This window comes from Lissotriton helveticus, chromosome 4_1 (genome assembly GCF_964261635.1).
Source record: "Lissotriton helveticus chromosome 4_1, aLisHel1.1, whole genome shotgun sequence".
In the NCBI taxonomy this organism is placed as follows: domain Eukaryota; kingdom Metazoa; phylum Chordata; class Amphibia; order Caudata; family Salamandridae; genus Lissotriton; species Lissotriton helveticus.
In genome coordinates, this window is record NC_136063.1 from 325,899,110 (window position 1) to 325,922,770 (window position 23,661).

General features: G+C 43.3%; 1 long non-coding RNA gene across 1 annotated transcript; it reads right to left on the reverse strand.

Annotated features, from left to right (window-relative positions):
- Window positions 1–7,789: 7,789 nt before the first annotated feature.
- Window positions 7,790–9,528, reverse strand: LOC144827145 (uncharacterized). Its single transcript, XR_013610041.1, has 3 exons — window positions 9,421–9,528; window positions 8,712–8,785; window positions 7,790–8,113 (listed from the first exon to the last, which is right to left on the reverse strand). It is a non-coding gene; the product is annotated as an uncharacterized LOC144827145 (long non-coding RNA).
- Window positions 9,529–23,661: the final 14,133 nt, after the last annotated feature.

Consider the following 23,661-nt stretch of genomic DNA (forward strand, 5'->3'; position numbering starts at 1 on the left):
CGTGTAAAAAGATAAAAACAGAGCTGATCTTTATGGTCAAGTCTAGCACCTATAAAAATAAAGTATCTGATCTGAGACGGAAATATAGGGAAGCCATCGCCCATGCAAAGTCCGAATGGGATTGGGATAGATGGCATGACCTATCATTGGCACTGGAAACCAGGGATTCAAGAAAATTCTGGTCACTAGTCCATACAGGTGCAGGCAAACCGAAATCAGCTGTGGAGCCAAACATCGCTGCCTCAATATGGGAATCCCACTTCAGTAAATTGTATCAAGATACCTCTGCAATTCCCATAGAGGCAGTTGTTGATAGCCCTTCTGATCCCAATGAAAAACTAGAGTTGACACTGGGTGAGGTATTAAATGCTATAGGGAGATTAGCGACGGGGAAGGCTCCGGGTCTCGATAAACTCCCTGGAGATTTGTTTAGACATCAACCAGAGATCTGGGGTCCCTACTTGCTTATCGTTTTCAACTCCATTGTAAGAGCTATGAAGATCCCCTGTACTTGGCTAGGGGCAGAGATAGTACCGATTTTCAAAAAGGGCTCTCCTCTGCTCCCAGTCAACTACAGGCCGATCAGCCTTATAGATGTACCTCAAAAACTATTCGCCCGTCTTCTGCTGGACCACCTCCTGGACTGGATGGAGGACAATGCGATCCTTAGTCCGCTTCAGGCGGGCTTCAGGAAAAACACGTCCACCATGGACCAGATTTTCCGCCTCGTTCTTCTCTACTGGAAAACGGTGGGGATCGAGGGGGGAGTCTATACATGGTGTTCGTGGACCTGAGGTCCGCATTTGACTTGGTACCACGCAAGAAACTATGGGCGGTGCTCAGGGAGCTAGGTGTTCCTCCACAGCTACTACAGGCAATAATCAGGCTCCACGATGGAAATTTTGCCCAGGTCAGGTGCGGGAGGGAGGGGGCGCTGTCATCTAGATTTCCAGTTCTCAGGGGGGGTAAGACAGGGCTGTGTCCTTGCACCGACCCTGTTTTGCCTCTTTGTTAACGGTGTAATATCTCATCTTGACAATGTCATGAACAACGATGCCCCCAGGTTGGCAGGCAGGAGGGTTCCGGCATTTATGTTTGCAGATGACACCCTCCTGCTCTCCAAATCCCCGATGGGGATCCAACGGATACTGGATGGGTTTGGGGATTTCTGCAGGGCACATGGCCTCGAGATTAACGCAGAAAAAAACAAATTCATGGTATTCAATCCCTCGACAACAACTAGGCCTAATCCAACCCTGGGATCCGATAGGCTGGAAAGGGTTAGAACTTTCCAGTATTTGGGGGTAACTTTACATGAAAATTTATCTTGGGGTCCACAGATAGCAAGATCCCGTTTAAAGTTATCCCAAATGGTGGGGGCAATTCTGAAGGTCTCGAATTCATCAACCTTCAAACCAGTTAGTCCAGCCCTGGAGATGTATAAAACCCAAGCCAGAGCATCCTCATCCTACGGTGGTGAGCTGTGGGGTCATAATGCTGGGACAGAACTCGTCAAGGTGGAAAACAACTTCCTTAGACGTTTGCTGGCTTTACCACAAGGTACACCCCTGCTACCACTGAGACTAGATTTGGGGCTCCCTTCAATAGGGGATGAACTGGCTCTAAAGCCATTGAGGTTTTGGCATAGGCTCTGGTCTACTAGTGAACTCTCCCACTATAGGCAAGACCTGGAGCACGTTCTGAGTCTTAATTGTTGCGACAGAATTCCATGGGTGGCATATGTAAAATGAGAATTCTATCGATTGGGGCTGGCTGTTCTGTGGGATGATCCCGAAAGAGGTTGTCAAGGGGTGTCCCGCAAAATGCTCACCAAGACTTTCAAGGACAAGAGCCTAACTTTACTTGTGCCTGCTCCTAATACTGGCACCCTCACTGAACAATTTTTGGCCACCAAAAGTTCTTTTTACTTTGAAGGATATATGGATGTTATATTCTCTATCACTGCAAGGAAACTTTTTATCCAGTGGAGGTTTGGCACATTGCCCCTTAAAGCCTTTACAAGTAAATGGACAATGCTGGACGATAAAACTTGTCCTGGGCGCAGCACGAACGTGGAGGATGAACGACACGTGCTGTTTTTTTGCCCTGCTTACAAAAGTCCGAGAAAGTACTGGCTAGTGCCACTGTGTAGGAATCTGGGCTTCAGAAACTACTTACAATCATACAGAATCCTGAAGACAAGTACCCTGCACTATATTGTTTTTGCTGTAACCAAGTATCTAATGGCTATGTGGCAGATAAGGGGGAAAATACTGAAAGGGTAACTTTTAACTTCCAAATGTGCAATGAACTGTAATGAACTGTAGTTAACAGGGCCTGTAGTTTCCCAGATTCTTATATGCACTGAATTAATTAGTTCCAGATTCTTATATGCACTGAATTAATTAGTCCTTCGCTTCCCTGCATTGTATTTATATTGTACGTTTGCATGTTTTATATGTTTTTATTGTATCTTTTATGGTCTCAAAAGGCCGAAATAAAGAATTTTTTGGGATTGGTTACATTGACTTAGGGCTAATAGTACCTAAGCGCCTACTTACAAGGCGATGGGAATCTCCGGAGCCTCCCCCGACACAGTCCTGTTTCCAATCGCTACTTTTGTTGGGCGCAGGCAGACAGCATGGCGCTACGTCGGGAGGACACGATAGGTATTCGGAAACAGCCAATGGCAATGGAATGGGACGCAATTCTTACGGACTTACGCGCTATATGGCAGAATCATTATAAACTGGTAATTAGCACGTCTGAATAAGCGGCCAACTAGTATCTGGCAATGGCGTGCCGGACGAAGAGCGCAAGACGTTCTAGCACACAAGACATAGGCTCATCACTATGCGCTGAGTGGCGGAATGGTGCCCCCCGCTGACATTCCATAAGGCCAAACAACAGCTCCCGACACATACTTGTTACTTAGTGAGGACCTTGGCAGGGGCATACATATAATTCATAGCTACGAGTGACACACATGCGCACAGACAGGGTCGTATTGGGAGGGAAGCACCCATTACAGCGGATACATCGCATCGCGATGACTTTACACCGCCGACATTACATCGTGTCCGTCATCACATCGCATGCCATCACGGCGCATGCAACTACATCGTATTACCTAATGCATCGTTAACGATTACATCGCATATGAAGCGATGTTTCAAGCAAGCGCCGCGCTCATTTCACTAATATGAATACATTCTGTGAAAAGCAATGTCATATTTCATGCGCGCTCATTTCACCATAATATCATATCCTAAAAATGAATGATTTGTGTTCGCCGCGCTCATTTCACTAATATGAATACATTCTGTGAAAAGCAATGTCATATTTCATGCGCGCTCATTTCACCATAATATCATATCCTAAAAATGAATGATTTGTGTTCGCCGCGCTCATTTCACTAATATGAATACATTCTGTGAAAAGCAATGTCATATTTCATGCGCGCTCATTTCACCATAATATCATATCCTAAAAAGGAATGATTTGTGTTCTACATCGTATTACCTAAGCGCTCATTTCACCATAATATCATATCCTAAAAAGGAATGATTTGTGTTCTACATCGTATTACCTAAAGCGGGGATGGGTCATGAGCGCTCATTATCTTTGAAAAGCGATGTCATATTTAATGCGCGCTCATTTCACTAATATGAATACATCTGAAACATTAATTAAATGCGCGTTAATATTTTAAATGCGCGTTAATATTTCCATAATATGAAGGTTCAGCAAGTAGTAGTCGATGACATCCGCTATGCAAAAGTCAAAAGTCATGCATTTTGTCACCTGTGGTGCCTGCCAGGGGCAAAGCTTCCATTCCCTAATATGAAGTATTTCCAAAATGCGCACTGTGACACAGCAACAACAACAGGTGAACTAACGGAAACATTATACACAGGCTTTGGTGCTGCCAGACACAGTTCGCGGTGGCAATGATTTCATGATTTCTTTAATGTTTATGAAAGTATTTTCATTTACTTATGACACTCAAAATTGATGGTAAATCAAATTAAAAGATGAAAATACGAATGGCAAATGCGCGCTGATATGAAGTATTTCTAATGCGCGCTGTGACACTGCAACAACAGGTGGACTAACGGAAACATACACAGACGTTGGTGCTGGCAGACACGGTTCGCGGTGGCAATGATTTAATGTTTTTTGTAATGTTTATTAAAGTTTTTTTAATTTACTTGTGACACTGAATATTGATGCTAAATCACATTAAAAGATGACAATACGAATGATGTAATGTTTTTTGTAATGTTTATTAAAGTTTTTTAATTTACTTGTGACACTGAATATTGATGGTAAATCACATTAGAAGATGAAAATACGAATGCAAAATGCGCGCTCATATGAAGTATTTCATAAAATGAACAAGGTTAATTTGAAGCGACAATCTTTATTTAATGTTAATTTCCCTAATGTTAAGTATGTCCTAAATCCACGCAGTGACACTGCAACAACAGGTGGCCTAACGGAAACATACACAGACTTTGGTGCTGGCAGACACGGTTCGCGGTGGCTATGATTTTTGTAAGCGGTGGCAATGACTTTTTGTAATGTTTATTAAACATTTTTCATTTACTTATGAGACTGAATATTGATGGCAAATCACATTAAAACATTAACATGAGAATGCCAATGCCAATATGAAGCGCATATGAATAATATTTACTCCCATTAAAATATTACAATTCGAATGATGGCTGGATGGCTGGATGGATGGATGCATGGATGGATGGATGGATGGATGGATGGATGGATGGATGGATGGATGCATAGATGGATGAGTGGGTGGGTGGGATGGATGGGTGGATGGATGGATGGATGGTTGGCTGGATGGGTGGATGGGTGGATGGATGGATGGATGGATGGATGGGTGGATGGGTGGATGGATGGATGAGTGGATGGATGGATGGATGGATGGATGGATGGATGGATGGATGGGTGGATGGCTGGATGGATGGATGAGTGGATGGATGGATGGATGGTTGGCTGGATGGGTGGATGGGTGGATGGATGGATGGATGAGTGGATGGATGGATGGATGGATGGATGGGTGGATGGGTGGATGGCTGGATGGATGCATGGATGGATGAGTGGGTGGGTGGGATGGATGGATGGGTGGATGGATGGATGCATGGATGGATGAGTGGGTGGGTGGGATGGATGGGTGGATGGATGGCTGGATGGATGCATGGATGGATGAGTGGGTGGGTGGGATGGATGGGTGGATGGGTGGCTGGATGGATGCATGGATGGATGAGTGGGTGGGTGGGATGGATGGGTGGATGGATGGATGGATGAGTGGGTGGGTGGGATGGATGGGTGGATGGATGGATGGATGGATGCATGGATGGATGAGTGGGTGGGTGGGTGGGATGGATGGGTGGATGGATGGATGCTTGGATGGATGGATGGATGGATGGATGGATGCATGGATGGATGGATGGATGGATGGATGGATGCATGGCTGGATGGGTGGGATGGGTGGGTGGGTGGGTGCTGGAGGATGGGTGGAGGGATGGCATACTGCAAGCATACCCAACAAAAATAACGACAATGGATGAGTGGGTGGGTGGGATGGATGGGTGGATGGATGGATGCATGGATGGATGAGTGGGTGGGTGGGATGGATGGGTGGATGGATGGATGCATGGATGGATGAGTGGGTGGGTGGGATGGATGGGTGGATGGATGGATGGATGGATGCATGGATGGATGAGTGGGTGGGTGGGTGGGATGGATGGGTGGATGGATGGATGCTTGGATGGATGGATGGATGGATGGATGGATGCATGGATGGATGGATGGATGGATGGATGGATGGATGCATGGCTGGATGGGTGGGATGGGTGGGTGGGTGGGTGCTGGAGGATGGGTGGAGGGATGGCATACTGCAAGCATACCCAACAAAAATAACGACAATGGATGAGTGGGTGGGTGGGATGGATGGGTGGATGGATGGATGCATGGATGGATGAGTGGGTGGGTGGGATGGATGGGTGGATGGATGGATGCATGGATGGATGAGTGGGTGGGTGGGATGGATGGGTGGATGGATGGATGGATGGATGCATGGATGGATGAGTGGGTGGGTGGGTGGGATGGATGGGTGGATGGATGGATGCTTGGATGGATGGATGGATGGATGGATGGATGCATGGATGGATGGATGGATGGATGGATGGATGGATGCATGGCTGGATGGGTGGGATGGGTGGGTGGGTGGGTGCTGGAGGATGGGTGGAGGGATGGCATACTGCAAGCATACCCAACAAAAATAACGCCAATGTGTCAGGCGCTGTACCCACTAAATAATTACGACAAGGTGGCATGCAACAACATAAACCAAGGTGATATGTAATGTCACATAGAAAAAGTCACAATAATCACGTTTGAACATTTTTATTTCTTAAACACCAAAAACACGTTTGTACATATTTAATTCTAAAATACAAGAAACACGTTTGTACATTTTTAATTTTTTGTTGCTTTACATTGCTTATATACAAAATACTTACAAACTTACTAGGTATGTACATGAATGAAATAAAGTACATATACATCGGAAAAGTAGGGGTACAATTCACAGACAGGATTATGGGGCACAACATTAAGGATTCAGAGGATGGAATACAACACATACAAGTGTCAACTTGTTTTACCCAAATGAATTAAGCACATGTGCGATGGAAGACAGGTAGTCAGAAGGCACAGAGAAGGGGAAAAGTTTTAACACTGCCAAAAGTCGGACAGACATTTCCTTTGAACGCGGGCAAACACGTGCATGTAGAGTACCCGCTAAACACTGTGACATTCGCATTTCCTGGAAACTTTGCTCCTTTTTTTAAATCTCAAGAAAACTGTAGAAATTAGGGTGCGCTTTGCCTATGCTTTTGTTTAAAGAGTTGTGCCAACCCTCAAGGGCATTGTTTGTCTTTGCTCCTCCCTCTAAGCAGGTGGAGTAGCAGTTCCACCAGTCCACAAGAAAACGTGGCTTCCTCCGGCAACCCGACCTGCTTAGACGCCCAATCCATGTGTCTTCAAAATAATTTAATAATGGGGCCAATTTGTCCTCGTTTACCATAAAATAATCCGACTCTGTAATCGCTGTGTAGTAGTCATCTACACTATCAGGAGGAACAAAGCAAAGACCAGCTAGTTTTTTAAGCTCAAACTGCAGTTTACTATCAGACACATAATCCTCAATAAGGGATGTTTTTTGAATTTTGCGCCAAATAGCCTGAGAAAAGTGAAAATAACATCCTTGAATTTGGGTATCCATGTACAATTTTTTAACAACATTTATCATGGGTAATTCAAAGTCCATGATTACTTTCCTCGGACTTTTGTTAGGGATTTTAGATTTTACGACTGACAAAAACTCAGTATACGTTGAGGATTGTTTGTCTGGTAGTAAGCTGTAGACTAAAGGAACTACAATGTCGTTAACGTACCCGTGAATGGTGTAGATTTGGGTGAAAGGGGTGGGCGTGCTTTTAAACGTCCCATCGAGCATCCACACATCACTGTTCTCCAACCGGTTAAGATTGCGGGGGGTGCAAAATATTAAAATACGCTTATGACAGTTTTCATTGTCATACAGAATAAACTGTTCCTTTGAAAGGGAGACACACAGTTCTGCAGGGATTTTAATATCCCCAAAAGTTTGGGGCGCCACACTTTGTGGGTGATTCGCGAGTTTCTTACGTTGGATCATTCGTCGTAAGCTGGGGATGGCAGGCATACTACTAGCCACATGTTCAGTAATATGTTGTGATACCTCCCTCAAAATGGCACCACACGGGTCATTGGAGGTGCATGCAATCATTTTCATCTCGTTTACTGATTCTCTAACTTCGATAGCAGTTGCAGAGGCCGAGTGGTTATGCTCTGTGCTTCGTAAAACAGACTCACCCAGAGTAACCGCGCGTCCTCTGCACTGCCTTGCGTAATATTGCACACACTTCCAATGAGCCCGTGGCTCAGAATTTCGCTCCTTGCAATATATATAACCGCTGTGTTTCAGTAGGCGATTTCCTCTGCTTGACGTGATATATTGCGCCATCTTTGGATCAGACATTTGCTGTGGAAAAAAAATAAAATATTACAAATGATGATAAGAAAGACATTTGCGGTAGGAAGACAACAGGAAATGCTTTTTACAAATAGTAAGAAAGAGATTTCCAGTAGGAAACAAAAAAAACATTCCTTTTAAAAATCATCAGAAAGACACATTGTTCCTAATGTCGGACACAAAATGCATAAAGCACTGCATACACCCCTGCGCCCGCAGCAGTAAACCCCCATCTCAAGTAGCCCCAGAAGGATGTAAGGCCCGCGTTCAAAAAAAAAAAACAGAATCTCCCCAAGATTACTAACTAAAGTGTACGTGATTGGCATTTAAAATTCAAATTATTTTAAAAAAAATATATATATTTTATTATGAAAAACTTGAATTTGTATCATCAAAGCTTGTAAAAGACGTCAATCCAAACATGTTGCATTTAAAAGGGTATAGGTGTCACATTTCGCAGAAATACAAGTATAAACATTGTAAATGACAAAACTATGAATGTCACAATTTGGCAGAAAACAATATAAATAACAATTTTGTCATGTCCTGGTGAAATAAAGCCAACTTGCCTAATGCGGGACCTATTGCATTGCAAATGCTTGTTTACCTTTTGTGCTAATCTGGTGGTGCTGCACTTAGCGTAGAAACCCGAAATCTTTGCTTTACTTGCAACTCCGGGACCTTTACGAATCGGTAACATAAAGTAAAAAAGAAAGGTTAGCGGTGGCATTATTACTTAGGTCTTTCAACTACAGTTTTTAATTACTTAACAATACATAATAATAGCATAGCAAAACACAGCATAGCATACCAAACACAGCAAAACGTAGCATAGCATAACAAAACGTAGCATAGCATAGAAAAACTTAATACAAAATTTGTCATTTACAATACCAATAGCTCAAACTTCAGGGTGCAGGGCAGGGGGGACAGTTTTGGGCCCACAGCAGCGGGGGAAGGAATAGTTGCAGCCCATCTCATTATTTAGGCGCAGGTTGGGACGAGGGAAACATAGGGGCGAAGGGCACTATAAACGAAGTCTCAAGAAATAGAACACTTGCCTACTGAACACTTACCGATTGCAAACGCCCCCACGGACGTTGCGGCATATAAACTGCATGTTACGAATAGAAGGTGCGCTCCGTGTCTATGATCAAAGCAGTCTAACAAATACTGCATGCACGCTGTAAGGCAAATTACCTTTCACCCATCCACCCATCCCACCCACCCACCCACCCACCCACCCATCCCACCCACCCACCCATCCAGCCACCCAGCAATCCACCCATCCATCCATCCCACCCATCAGATGTTACCTGAAATTACTTTTCTTCTCTGCTGCCTGTTGGTGATCCAAGATATTTGAGCTCCAAAGTTAGTGCTGTGTGATGCAGGCAACAACGTGTCGACCACCTGAATCGGGATGATCTAAGAGAAAATAGCCAGAAAAAAGTATACAATATAAGCAGTTGTGGTGTACCTCACGTTGCTTTCCTTAAAATATTTATGTATTTCATATAACTAATCTGTTAATTCAGACAAAGGTCCTTAAAACATTATCCTATAACTGTGTGTAAATCGATGTCCAGATTTCAGAACGTACACTTCTGTAAAGTCCGTACTGTTACCCGAGGACCAATGACCCAACATGACTTTCTCAAGTCAACAAACTACAGGCAGCTCAAGGATATAGCCTGTAATAAATATATTACCAATGTAAGATCCACAGACCTGGTGAAGGGCTTGAGTATTGTATCTGCTATGCTTGACTGGGTAAAGATATTCTACCATGGACTAAATCTCATTTCAGTACTCCATATAGTACCACTGGGCCCTGTTGATGGATGGGCCTGTGTTCTTGCTGCTGTGGGATATAATTTATAGTTTTTAGTGTTATACAATTAAATATGTACGTCTGATTAAGTGACCAGCACTGGTTACATTAAGGTCCAGTAATATAGGTATTCCCTGGTTAGTTGTCCAGAAAAAGCTTGTCCTTTTGCCTTTTCCCAGACTCCTACCAGCAAAACTCTCCCATGCTGTTTTTCAGAAATTACATATTTTCGCAATATAATTCTTAGCCGAGAACATTATTAAGCTAATGCAAAATTCCAAATTATCATCCAGAAGGACAGCTTGCCTATTTATCCTTTTTACCTAATTAACATTCATAGATATTTACTTTCTGTCATTTCACTAAACTGTGGGTGGAAATGATTGCATCCTACCTGTTTTTGTACTCTGACATCAGTTACATTGTCAAAGTAATCAGTCAATTTCATGGCAGGGTCAGTGAGCCTTCCATAGTGACGCTCTTCATAAAAATTTTAGATGCTGGTGAATCAGAAGCTAATCACTGATTCAGGCTCTTGAAGAGAATGAGTCATACTCTTGCAAGCCAAGCCTCTTTTAAAGATAACTCGTACACTAGACTGAGCAGCTTTTGCTCTCCACACTTTATCATGAAGCATGAACGGATGGTATACTACTTTCAATAAAATACTTGGCTAACAGGATGAGTAAAAAGGGATATAATTCTAGTGTTTCAAAATCTCGAAGGCCCTCTTCTAACTATCTTTAAAAACCCACACAAACATAGTATCTGTACACGGACAAGCGGAACAGAAGCCAAGAACACCTTAGATTTTGCGGTATGTTCGTCTTGGTCCAGAGATATCACAATGCATTCTTTTGAAATCCTTTCCAATGGACAGTAAATCCATTTGTTAACCGTAGTGCCAAGCAGACCAATCAGATATCCTTTCTCTTGAGCGTGCAATGCCTGGAAACTTGATTGTGCCACTACAGCATTGGTGCTGACTCTTGGAACATTTGTATGCATTTGCTTCTTATGTACACTATAAAACCTCTCTTATTCAAATGATGCTCACACCCATGAATGTACATGGAATAGAAAGTCAAACACTATTTGTTTTTTAAGCATCTCGAAAGCTCTACGGGTTTGCATACACCAGCCACCGAGCTCATATTCAACTAGTAATCATTTTCATTCAGAAAGCAACATCCACATGGCATTCATGCATTATCTAGTAAAATTGAATTAAGAATGTATTTCTGATGTGATTTGGTTGCATAACGTTTTTACCCAGTATCAAATTCGAAATCAAGAGGTGTAGAAAAAGAAAGTACCACAAGACTTCTCAAGTCATGCACTCATGATATGGAATGTTCACAATCAATAAGGAACGAACTACTTCCTATTAAATTAATATGCTCCACTGAAACGCAATAAATCATTTCCCCTTGGAATAATCTGTTAAAATCGCCCACCGGGCCTCACCGCTCTCACCAGCAGAGACCGCGGCTGTGCAGCACATACACCTTTAGCGTTTTAAAATCAGGCCTGCATTGAACTTATACTGCACGGGAATTGTGTAAAGAATTGCAGACATTGCAGACTACATACTTTTTGTTGGCCGCATGCACCGTTTTTTCACGCTGAATGCCCTACTGCCCTCTCCTGTTCTAAAATATTACTTTCCCCTGTTTACCGTCTATCCTGACTTCCACAAACTCGCCCTTGAGACGCTCGCTGAAATGATTAATGTTTCCCGCGGGTTGGTCACAGGGCACAACTCTCATGCTCTTTTTCTTCTTCGAATTGACATTTTTTTAAAACTCCTTCCTCGGTGTACAGTATAACAGCTACATAACAGCAAGAAACATGGGTAAAATGTGCCTAGCCCAGTTGAACAAATGGCAAATATATTACATTTACATATTGCTTAAAGCGAACTAGGCAAGTGAGCACAGTGCATTTCAAGCGGATACTGGGAAATGAGGCAAAATTGTTACAAGAATGTACAATACGGGTAATACCACGAAAGGAATTGACAAATATCGGAACATGAGGGAAATAAAAAGAGTAAAAACACGAACGCACTGCACACTTACTGATTGCCAAGGCTGTCCACAGAGTACGAGTACGGGCACAAATGGCGGAATTCACGGTGGACTAGACAATATATACCCCCCACCCACCCCCCCAACAAACGATTGGCTGCCAGGAATTTGTAGCTCGGTCAAACATCGCGTTGCCATGTCGCGCGATGTAATGTCGCCGATGTGATAGGCGATCCTAGGCCACGGCCTCATTTGCGTTGAGACGACGAGCGATGAGAAAATGGCCGATGTAATGGTCATTGCGATGTTTTGACCGCGATGCGAACGGCCGCGAGGTGATGCCTTGCGATGGATCGTCATACAACCGTATTGGGATCACAATTTGGCCCGGGCACTGACGAAAAAAGTGGCCCACGTTCAAGGGGCGTGGCCTACAGTTAAGGGGCGTGGCCCACATTCAAGGGGCATGCCCTTTCATGAAACACTATTTGGTTACTCTTTGAGGTCTAATTCATAGAGAAATATTTAGTAAATTAAGCCTTTTAAAGCTTACAGAGCAAGTAATATTGGTAAAGACTAGGAGCACTGCAAGTCTGATAACTGAATACTTACATGCAGTCTTAACGCCCTGCACAAGGTCGTTAGATACTCTTTCCCAACCAGCTAATCATCACATAAATCAGAAATCTAGTACAAAGTCAAGGAGAAAGGGTAAGACTGGAATCTCTGGGAACAGAACATGTAATAACAAAAGTAAGAATTCACAAATGAGGAAAAGGCAGTCTGGGGTGTAAAGAATGCTGAAAAAATGTATCTGTACAATCTAGTCATAAATTTATTTCACAGCCAGCAAGTGATGTCTATATACAAAAAACAGTTTTATTCACATCTGTTGCTGCCTTCAAGTCTGGGCCATGAGGAGACTGAGGATTACTCAATTAACCATGAAAATGATATAAAATCTGCAAAAAGGAATTCTAACCTGAACATGCTAGAAAAGTTAATTCTTCTGCACAGAGAAAGAAGAGCCAAGTTTGCAAATTTTGCTTAGGCCTCGAACAAGGCCTAGCATAGAATGAGGCTAAACAGCTCTCTTTTGAGAAATCACATTACACAAAATCTTAGACATGTCGTGAAATCAACACACAAGCATGTTGCCACATTCTGGCCTAGGACCTAAAATAGAGTGCAGTCAGACCTACACACTACAAACAAAAACGAACCAAAACTTACTAATTAATATTTTTGGCATATAGAGAAATATGCCCCTTGTCTGCATTTTGGATGAGGCCTTTAAAATAAAGTTACATTATTAACTGGCACACAAATGAATCAGTAAATTGTGCAAAGAAATGGTAAACAAAATGGTTCCTACCGGTTCCTTCTTGCTTCAGAGGAAGGGATCGTCTAGCAACACATTGCATTTCTGGGTGCTGGATGTGGCAAGTTAAGTAAACCTTTGAGGAAGACCTACTGCACTGAGTCTAGTGCAGTATTTTCTGGATTCGGTGGGATGACAATTGAGGCACACTCGATGTAGCTTTGAGTACTGCTTTACTCAGCCTACTTTGGTCAGCCCTGTGGAGAGTGGGATGCCAAGGGGATTAGATGGCCCCTCTTGATTTAGAGCTTGGCAGTGTGGTGCATCTGGTTACAAGAGTAACCAAATAGAAAGGGCAGGGTGAACACTCTGTAGTTCTGTATGGGAGTGTCAGGACTAGGGTGACCAACTGGCATGGGTGCAAATTCAGGATGGGGAGTGTAAAAATTCAGGACAAAGGGTTAAAATTCAGAACAAACCTTCTGGACAAAAGATACGTTTTACAGACCCATCAGAGGAGGTTGCGCATTATTATGTAAGTAAGTAAATAGACAACCATTTAAGCACTAGTCGAAATAAGTTTATATCAGGTTGAACCAATCGTGTACTTCACGGTGTTTCAGTATGTACGCAGCTTTGATCAACTGTGCAGGTCTTTTTGTGATATTTCATATGATAATAATCTATATAAATGGTTACAGCACTGGGTTGTCCAGTCTGATATTTTGTTTACAATTCATGGTTCTGAGCAGGCATGTTTGGTGAGAGAAATGGTCGGGAAGATCTGCTTGGATAGTCATTGTGAGATGTAAAGTGGCAAACATAAGATGCCGCTAATCCAGCTCCAAACATATTCAACCATTTGCAAACTTATCCATCATGTATTCTTCCATCCATCATTTCACTCATCTATCCCTCCATCCATCCATTTACCCTTTCACCCATCCAGCCACCCTTTCACTTACTCATCCATCCACCCAGTCACTCACCCTTAGACACATTCACCCGTTCAGTCATCCACACATCCATCCTCACTTTTTCTCTCCATCCACCCTTTCACCCAATCCATCTCTTCACTCATCCATCTAGACATTTGCCCTCTCACCCATCCAGCCATCCTTTCACTTTCTTATCCATCAACCCAGTCACTCATCCTTCCACCTATTCACACTTTCAGCCATCCATTCTCCCTTTCTCTCTCCATCGACCCTTTCACTTAGCCATCCATCCTTCCTTCCATCCACCCAACTATCCATCTACTCATCCACTCATGCATCCATCCATTGACCCTATCACTCATCCATCCTTTCAATCATCCATCCATCTTTTCTCTCATCCATCCTTTCACTCCTTCACTCATCTATCCAATCTTTTGCCCATGTACCCTCCCTCCCTTTCACTCACTCATCCAGCCATCCTTATGGCCACCCTTTCACACATCTGTTCATCCATTCACACTTTCACTTATTAATTAATCAATCCATCCATCATTTCACTCATCCATCCACCCATTCTCTCTCATCATCCATCCATTCACCCTTTCATTCATCCATTCACCCTTTCACTGATCCATCCAGCCATCCCTTCACTTACTCTCTCACCCACCTTTTCACAATAATTGTGAGCTGAGCCTTTGTACGCAGAGTTGCAGACTGAAGAGACTCATCATGAACTCACCCCTCGCTGTAGTTCCTAAAGCAAAGGGAGGCGTTCAAGATGCCCCTGTACATAGTCAATCTGAAACCTTGGAAGTCATGAGTCATGCATGATGCACAGTGCCAGGCCCTGAGGTGTCTGTGACATGGTGTTGTTTCCAGGGCTTTAAGTGGGATGACAAAACTGAGGGGTCTCTCCAAAGGGGTGTTCAATGTAATTATGGGCGTAGCTTAAAACACCTAAGCTACAAATCTGTGCTTAGCATAGTGTGCTGCCCGACTGGTATTTTGCTGCTTCTGTCATTGCGTTCAGATATATAATACAGCAAGTAATGTTACACCTACAACAAGCCAGAACTACGGTTTTGTCAATGGTTGTTAGTTGCATAAATTAGAAAAGCTGCAAACATGACTTCCTTGAATGTAATATTGAATATGCACCAGTTCTAAAATGATGACACAGAGAAAGAACTATAACCCTTTTTTTTTTAAACTTCTTGCGGGGGGGGAGGGGGGGGCCTAAGGTGAAGATTGTGCGCTTTCAAAACATCACCTGGCCCCCACAGCCAGACCCATTCTTCCTCACCCACTGTGCCCTGAATGTGAGGGGCTGTGGGCGAGGTGTTAAGACTATCACTGTTTCCTCGGCGTGGGCCCCAGGGGGGCCATGGTGAAAATGGCTCAAAAGGCCTGAGAAACACCTGGCCCCCAGGGAGGCCGATTCTTGTGAACAATCACCCCCTCCCCAGCCACCCTCAGCGTGATTGCTTTGCAGGGCAGGGGGTGCAGTAGAGGCCACAGCTGATAATCGCTGTATGGCCTGCACAGTGAAGCGCTTTCATTTCTGTCTCTGTCTCCGTGCTGTGGGCCGTTTTTTTTTCTCCCATTTCCCAGTCGACAGAGAGCAGACAGCAGAGAGCACTCTCTGTGGACTGGGAAAGGGGAGAAAAACAAGCATTTGCAATGCAATAGGTCTCGCAGCATTAAAGTTTGAGTTATTGGCATTGTATATGACAATGGGTTGCATTAAATTTTTAGCAAAATCTGTATTGGTGTTACTAAAGGTTTTCGCCCACAAGGCCTAGTACCTCCAAACGACAAGCAGCCATCTTTTTTCCAAGCCACACTTGCAGCTTAATGCACTGCCTTCAGTTTCCCAAAACATAATCGGTGGGTTATTTTGTTTGAATGCTGTATGTCTAAATGATAGGAGTGTATGCGTGTGTGTGTGTGTGTGGACTGTGAGTGTGCGTTTGTGTGTAAGTGATAGGAGTGTGTGTGTGCTGTATGTATAAGTGAAAGGAGTGTGTTATATGTGTGATAGGAGAGTAAGTGTGTGTGTGTGTGTGTGTGAGTGTGTGGGGGTGTGTGAGGAGGAGAACAAATTAAGAATTGGTAGTAAAGTAAATGTATTCTAAACAAGGCATGCCACTAACACATGTGCACACAATACCACCAACATAAACACAATACACTCATGCTGCGCCAAAACCAATGTATACAATGCCGTCAAATACTATGCATGTTACTAACACGTGCACACAATACACTCATGCCACGCCAAAAGTCGCACTTTCAGATCTCATAATAGCACTTCAAATGAAGACCGTCTCTAGCGCTTAGACACTACACCAGTAGCAGATCGGCACTACAAAGATAGCACAATAAACAAACTAAACCGGCAAGACGCATGACAGTGAAGGGTAACCCCAGTTGGCACCCTCAGCAGTGCCCCCGTGGAAGAGAAGGGTGCGGGCACCGCAGAGCTCGCTTACACTGCCTGGCGAGCGCCCGCGGCCTCACCGAGCCGACACGCCCGGTCAAACAGCAGCATGGCCGTCGTCCAGGCTTGTGCTTCCTCGGCACAGGAGGTTATTTCGGGTCAGCAGGAAGTGGGCCCAGGCCCTGCGGTGACCCCGCGGGCTGCACCTTACCCCTGGCTGTCGCTTGGAGGCGCCCATGAGCCCGCGTGCCGGATATGTTGTCTCGTATCCAGAGCAAGCTGCAAATGAAGACAGACCTCATTTCTACTCTGAGGTGAGACGGACAGCAGCTCTAGCCGGCACCGAGTGAAGGCGTGGAGCGCTGCCGCTCACTAATGGGCTAGAGGGCGCCTTCAGGGCACAGAGAGGGCTCAAGGCACTCGCTGCAGTGTGGAGAGGGCGGGGCACGGCAACTTCAGGTGGGCACGGAGGACCCACGTAGTGTCCAGCCTTGCACTGGGCGGGAGACGGATCGCTGGTCCCACAGGGGGTAGAAATCAATAGTGCAGCAGGGGCAGTGGCACCAGTACCCAGGGGCATTAGGGGTCCAGTGCAGCCGCACTGACAACTTGACAAACTAAACCGAGGCAGATGGTCAGTTTTCCTGGACTGCATTAGGACCGGGTGCACTACGACCACTGGACTAAAAAGGCTTCTGCCGGAAGTGAATCCTGGTCGGTGCGCTGCTAGGGAATAGTGACGGGTGTTTATAGTGCTACAAGGTCCCGGATTGAGACAGAAAGCACTGTGTACTGCACACAGTATAAGATAGCCTGCCTATGAAATGCGCAAGGAGGTTAAGGAACGGTGCCACCTGTCGATAAAACCCATTATGCCAAGTTACCACAAGTGGCTATTTTTAACTATAGGTCGGTCAATATTGGTAAGTCCTCGCGGCATATTTAAATTAGGGAGGGAGCCCACCCCTCGTGTGCCTTTAACTCACCACTGCAGCCAAGGAGTTTGTTGAAGTCCCCGCCGGGCCGCCGCACTGCCTGCGACGACCCGGAAGCGATTGGGCAGCCGGCCAATCCCATCGCGGCCCCAACCGGAAGTCCCGCCCCATCGCGGCGAGAGAGACAAACGACTACCCGAGGAGCCACGAAGGCTCCTGATTGAGTCCCGGTCCCGAGATGGGGGACCGGGTGAAGAGCTGCCGGGTGCATGGGGAAGGGGGGGCTCTCATGTGCTGAGAGAGCCCCGCAAAGCGCTACCGCCGCCCGAGAGGCAGAACCGCCGCCGAGCACCGCCAGAACAGGTGAGTGTGTTGAGGGAGAGGAGGGGTGAGTGGGGGTGGGGTGTACGCGCGCGTGTCTGTTTGAGTGTGTCTGTGCGTGCGTCTGTCTGTCTGTGTGCGCGGGTGTCTGTTTAAGGGGGGGTGCGTGTGTGTGTATGCAGTGTGTATATGTGCGCATGCGTGAGTGTGGCTTGGTTTGCGAATGGGAATATGAGGCACGGCGACGTGCGCGCTCACGAGGTACAATCTCCGGCAGGAGACGCTCGTGACAGTCTGCTGTCCACATTCCCCCGAAAGTGATCACATAAGTTGTCGAGACCTAGACAGCAAAGCTTTCGCTTTGCTTTCGTCTAGGCTCGACCTAAAAAACGGCCCAGAGAGGGCACTGAAACAGCGGCCCTTAGGCCGATTCCCGAATGCCCGCAGTGCCAATCCGCCCCTGCGCACAGATCAGCAACATGGTAATATGTTGTACGAAGTTCCGAACGAGGCATGTGCCATCATTACTTTAGCTTTGCGAGGATACAGAAATGTGTTATCCACCATGTTACATCAACGTTATGTTGTAAACAGTTTAAAGTTTGTAACGGAAGCATACTGTGATGTATGATCGCTCATGTTCATTATTGATGGGAAAAAATGTATTGATGTAAACAAAAACAAAAAATGAAGTACTTGTCTCTGGTCGATGTAGAAGTCAGATGTGAACCTAGAGAACCTTCACTCCAAGTCCACTCATTTTAATCAATAGACCTACCCTTTTCATTTTATTTTCTTAATACAAATTCATGATTTTTTTTCTTTTATACGCTAATGGTCACACTGATTGACACCTTCCTGGCAGTAAACACGCTGTTTGAGCTGCTATTACCATCAGCCTTCCTCTTATTTAATTAATGGCTCAGTCATAAACGTTCTAATCATTTTGCATGTCAGCGCAGTTGCCCCAGTTAAAATTCGACATCATCTTTCATAATAACTGTTAAGCTGCAAATTTATTGATGGGGCAGTTTCTATTCATATCTTGTTTTTGGTGGGGCAACGATGCTTTGTTTTTGGATGTGGGAATAGGAGAAGAATTTCTGTACTCAAGCCCTAATTTTAATGGAATATAAACATGCAAATATCACAAACCCTGGCACAAAACAAAACGACATCTGCTGTTGCTTCCTTGGAAACCTACCAGAAGAGCATAATCATATTTATATTGGTCAGTCAGTGATAATATATCAGTGAAATCAGTCATCACCTCCATTAGGTAAAACGAATGGATGAGGTATAGTATAATGTACACAATTCACATATTTAGAATATTAATGACATATAAGTTATAATTGTTTCACTATATATAACTCACCAATTTAGATTCATTCTAAAAACTTTGCAAGTTGTGGTGGACAATATGATATTCTATTGTTCTGACAGTCACAGTACAGAACTGTCTGTATAATCCCACGGAGCAGCATTGCCACAAACAAGATGTTGAATCAACACAGTATGTCTCGGGGGTAAATTAACCCTTCTAGTGCCCACCAAATAGCTTAGTGCTAAACTACACTCGAATAAAGGAAACTGAAAATATGTGTAACTTCTTAATCATGCCTTGATTGTGTTGTAGATCACATTGTCTTACATTGGGATGGTTTGAGTACACAGTGCGGTCACATCTTAACAGATGGGTGGTAATGCGGGAGACATTTTTGGTGGGTTTGACTTCCTACAAGGTGGTACTCTGGGTGGAGTAGATGGCACTGTAGGTGAGACTCTGAGTCGGCTGGGTTGTGGGGGTTTACAGTGGGCGAGATTAACTATTTACGTTACAGTGGATGTGATGTCCAGTCAGTTGCATGTGTGGGCTAATTGTCCCATACCATTTTATAAACCATATTGACCAACCAGCACCACAGAGTAATTTTCTGTGTAAGGTTCTCCTGGAGTCACATAACTGTGAAGGGTTTTATGAGCCCTATCACATTGACTTCACTCTGTCCATTTGCATAATTGTGCACATGAGTTCTTACCAGAGTAGAACACGTTTTAAGGAAGTGTGTTATGCATACTGTTAGAGTTATAAAGTGTCAAAAAGTGTGAGAGAGGGGTTCAAAAAATACCAAAGGGAAAGGACATCAGAAATAAATACTGAAAACAAAAGATCCCTTTGGGTTCTCTTTTTTATGCACACATTACACGTATACCATTGCCAATCATGCCACACTCTAATAGCACCAATTAGAACTCAAGAATACAATATAAAAAAAGTCATACATCTTTTTATTTGTCTATATTAAAAAACTATGATCAGTTGGTTAAAAATATGTATCTTCAGAAATCTCATGACACAAATATTAAAAACATACACAAGCTTTTTATCACAGTGCAACAAATTGCATAAGTAGGGAGAAACACATATAATGTGTATAAACAAAATAATCACAAAAACTAAAATGAATGTGTAATAAAGAATGCCTTGGTTAACATAGAGACATACTTAGAAACCAATATCATACAGGTGCTTTGCATAGTATATAGTATACACGTTGGTACTTGTATTAAGCACCAGATGTTGTTGCAAGTTTTCTAATGAGACTACCTACGTTGGGACCAAGAATTATTTTATCAAAAAGTTGATGGACACAGAAGCAACGCGTTTCGGTGGTATATGATAGTGTCCCACCTTCTTCAGGCTAACAAATGATTTGTCTAAATCTCCCCACGATTAATCTAAAAACAATGATAAAAACAAATTAAGGTTATAAGCCCATCACTATAAAAACAGATACATGAATACCATAAACATTGCATATAAAATACTGACACTGAGAAAAAAAATTCATATAGATATGCACAGTCCAGTCAAAAGCCCAAATTTTCACATTACATTCTCGGTTCCAATCAAGGTGCTAATCCATAATTGAGAGGGCTCAACTCACTATCATTCAAATGCACCATTCACTCTACATCCATTCAGAAAATGAGTATCAAATGTCAGTACCCACCAGTTTCATGGGTGAGTCAACGGAGGAAATAATCTCTCCAAATCGGCTGGCCAGTTGTCTAGTAGTAGTACATTGGCAGAGCAACTTTCAATGCACGGGTCAGGATCAATCACCCTACAAAGACATATATATATATATATATATTCACTGAAAAAACCATAGGTTATAGACCATATATAGTTAGGAATTAGCATTTACAAAACCTTGAAAATTCACTGAAAAAACCATAGGTTATAGACCATATATAGTTAGGAATTAGCATTTAAAAAACCTTATTTTACTCACACAAAACCATTGAAATTCCATATATAGTTAGTTGCACTAACTATATATCGCGCACCCGCAATCCACTGCTGATCATGTCACATATTACATCATTCATGACATGGTCAGTGACATCACTGATGACATCACTGATGACATCTCAAATGACATCACTGATGAGATCACTGATGACATCTCATTTGACATCAATGACCACATCACTGATGATATCATTCATGTGACAATACAATGCATCTCCTCACATTGTAATATAACCTCTGTTTCACCCAGTGTTAAATACAGAGTATAATTTTTGAAACCATTGACACACCAATACTAGTTACTACATACGTACTCACTGATTCCTACGTCTACACACACATTCACTCATTCACCCATACAATCATTCATACATACAATCACTCATCTTTACAACACTATCATATGCACTCATACACCTATACAGACACTCACACTCTGCCACTCATCCATGGAGTTACTCACACACCTAGTCAGTCCTGTAAAGAATCAATCACACTTCCATTTTCTTGTCTATACAGTTAAACATAGAGCACCTTACATTTTCAAACATATACTAACACATACTTACTTTCTTATACAATCATTGATACAAGTACACATTGATCTGCACAGAGTCACACACCTCCCAGCCAGCCACACACACACTCAGTCTCCCATACAAATACTTGGACAATCAATCAATAACCCATATAGTTAATCATATAGCTACTGATCAACACATGCAGCAGTTTACAGAACAACAGACATAATGATGCACAAATTAAGACAGTTTAGTCACTAACCCATGCACTCAGTGAGACACATTTAATCACTCACTCATACATTCAGTCATGCACCTACTAAATCCTTCGTCCAGACACTTCTACATCTACTCATTCTTCAATATGTAAAACATATTTAAACTTTACAGAAACACACAGTCACTGGATGATGTCATCAGTGATCTCATCAGTGATGTCATTTGAGATGTCATCAGTGATGTCATCAGTGATGTCACTGACCATGTCATGAATGATGTAATATGTGACATGATCAGCAGTGGATTGCGGGTGCGCGATATATAGTTAGTGCAACTAACTATATATGGAATTTCAATGGTTTTGTGTGAGTAAAATAAGGTTTTTTAAATGCTAATTCCTAACTATATATGGTCTATAACCTATGTTTTTTTCAGTGAATTTTCAAGGTTTTGTAAATGCTAATTCCTAACTATATATGGTCTATAACCTATGGTTTTTTCAGTGAATTTCAATGGTTTTTTAATAGCAAATATCATAAGCTGTCGAATGTCAAGTACGTGGTAAGTGAAAACATTTTCGTGTTTATGCACACTGATCTGCTTTGAATGGTGCCCCCCCCCTCATTTCTATTAGGAGTACTCTCTCTTTGCACATAGTGAAGGGTAGTTAACGCAGGCCTTTGCCCCCGTTGTAATACGTCGTGCCTGCTTCTCTCTCCATTTGATTGATTGTTATCCAAGTATTTACTGTTTTAGAATTGGTTCTCTTTGGTTCATTCTCTATTTACAAACAAACACAGAGTCGCAATACTCTGTTTAGTCTTCGCAGATAACGAAAAATCGTGTAAAAAAAAAAGAAAAGGAATCGAGCAAAATCAGTAGGCCACTAATAGGATCTCTTTTTGACCTCGCTAAAATAGAAACATTAGGAACAACCCCTCATGACAAATACAAAACTAGTGAGATGAACTGAACTCCACACAATGATGGCTGCAAAACAGCTTGGCTCCGCCACCCACCCCGCCCAAAATAACGATAAAGAGCGGCTGCCATGATTGGTTGCGGAATGGCCACGACGGAGCTACGAAATGGTGCTGCTCTCATGCTAACCCCAGCTTCAGTCTGAATATCCAGAAACACTGTAGACTACCAATTCGATCAGTTCCGGTAGCGCCCCAATGTAACCCGGTAGAGAAGAACTAGCCCTCCCCTCTTTGACTGATGGTTCTTGTTGCCTGTCCCTTCTGTTGTCATTTAACAGAACTATTTAGCCTGCTGAAAGGGGTTGTGTTCCAACCGCTGGTTGGTGGAGACATTTTGACTATATTCTGGACCTGCGTTGTCGCGTAATGCGTAATATGACGCGCCGCGTTAGCGCATCCGGAAGTCATCCGGGGCGCGCAGCGCGTAACGTAAGCATAACAAGTCATGTGACTTGTTAATAAAACTTTTCATTGGTTCATTTTACTTTTCTTATTCTAATGATGAAAGGCTTGGTCATATGACCTAAAAATTACGCTTTTTATTACTTCCGAACATTATTTTTTCTTAAATATATGTTATAATGTTCCAGGCTAATGTACTTTCCCGGAAAATTTACAACTGTCCTGCAAGTAAAATATATTCTTTTTTCGAGAAAAAGAGCGTTTCTTCGTCCCATGACGGAGCCGTTGAGC